The sequence below is a fragment of the Oratosquilla oratoria genome, unplaced genomic scaffold (genome assembly GCF_046742065.1).
Source record: "Oratosquilla oratoria isolate Oo_2021 unplaced genomic scaffold, ASM4674206v1 SCAFFOLD68, whole genome shotgun sequence".
Classification (NCBI taxonomy): domain Eukaryota; kingdom Metazoa; phylum Arthropoda; class Malacostraca; order Stomatopoda; family Squillidae; genus Oratosquilla; species Oratosquilla oratoria.
In genome coordinates this window covers 684,597-686,248 of record NW_027467732.1, presented here as the reverse complement: position 1 = coordinate 686,248, position 1,652 = coordinate 684,597, and positions in this window count along the sequence as shown.

Here is a 1,652-nt window from a genome sequence, read left to right as displayed (position 1 = left end):
ACCACTACAGCCACCACCACTACAACCACCACTACCACTTTCACCACTATACTATCACCACTACCACCACTAATACCACCACTACCACCAATAGGTTAGGTTAGGTGAGGTGAGGTTATTTTAGGTTAGGTTAGGCTAAGTTAGGTTAGGGTAGGCTAGGTTAGGTGATGTTAGGTGAGGTTATTTTAGGTAAAGTTAAGCTAGACTAGGCTAGGATAGGTGATGTTAGGTGAGGTTATTTTAGGTTAGGCTAGTCTAGGTTAGGCTAGGTTAGATTAGGTTAGGTGATGTTAGGTTGAGGCTATTTTAGATTAGGTTAGATTAAACTCTATTTGATAAGGTACATTTCATATTATATATTTATGCTTGCTTGTTTCTGGAATTTTACTATAGAACTGAAGACACTAAATGTAGATAAAATCATTACAAACGAAGAATAGAGACCCATTAAACGATAGATTTGAAGAGAGTAACTATAGATATAACCAAGAAACACGAAGTAGATAAAGATTTATGAATAATATGTAAGGCTTCGAGCAATTGTAGCCTCCTAGGGTCAGCACTCGTTCCAATAATTTTGGTGGAATTAATCAATTCATCCATTCTGAGTACAGCGTTGTGGAAATTCTTATGAATAATAACGGTCAACTCCCCCTCCTGGATGTGCTGGTCGATTCTATATCTCACAACTTTATTACTAGTGTATATCGAAAACCCACCAACATAGATAAATGCATGAATGGCAAGAGCGAATGCACTGACAACTACAAGAAAGGTGTCATAAGAGCGTGTGTAAAAAGAGCCATATCGGTGTGTTCCTCATTACACAATAAGCTTCAACACCTTAGACAAATGCTCACAAACAATGCTTACTCTAACACCGACATTGATTCTATTACCAACAAGATGCTAGAATCATATCTCACAATTAAAGCACCACAAAATCATAACTACATCAACATATATTACCGAAACACCTTTAATGATTACAAAAAAGATGAAAAAGTCATGAAAGATATCATCCAAAGGAATTGCCTCCCTACAAGCGAGAACAACAAAATTAGAGTTCTCATTTACTAAAAAATCCCGGAACTTCCTCGCTGATCATAACGAACAACTCTTCTAGGCAATCAGACTTCACATCTAAAACCAATGTAGTGTACCAATATACTTGCTCTTCAGAGGATTGTAAGCCTCTTCACCATACCTACATCGGTTTTACTAGATGCAAAGTCAGCCGTCGCTTATCATTACATCTACAAGAGGGAGCAATCAAAGAACATATGAATTTCCACAACTCTGTACTCAGAAAGGATGTATTGATTAATTCCACCAAAATTATTGGAACGAATGATGACCCTAGGAGGCTACAATTGTTCAAAGCTTTTCATATTAGAGACAAAGCTCCAGTCATTAACATCCAAAGTAATTTGATCTCCACTACCCCCTCTCTTCCTTGTCTTCCTCTCCTTCCACCTACACCCCCTTCCCTTCCTCACCCCCACGGTGACCACACCTGCCTAACCCCCCTACCCCTTACCCTGTTACCTCTGAGATCCCATTGTCAGAGCATCCTGACCATAGGCTTATATATATATATATATCTGTCATCCCCGACTTATGATTTTTCTTTCCCATCCTTTTAAATGTCT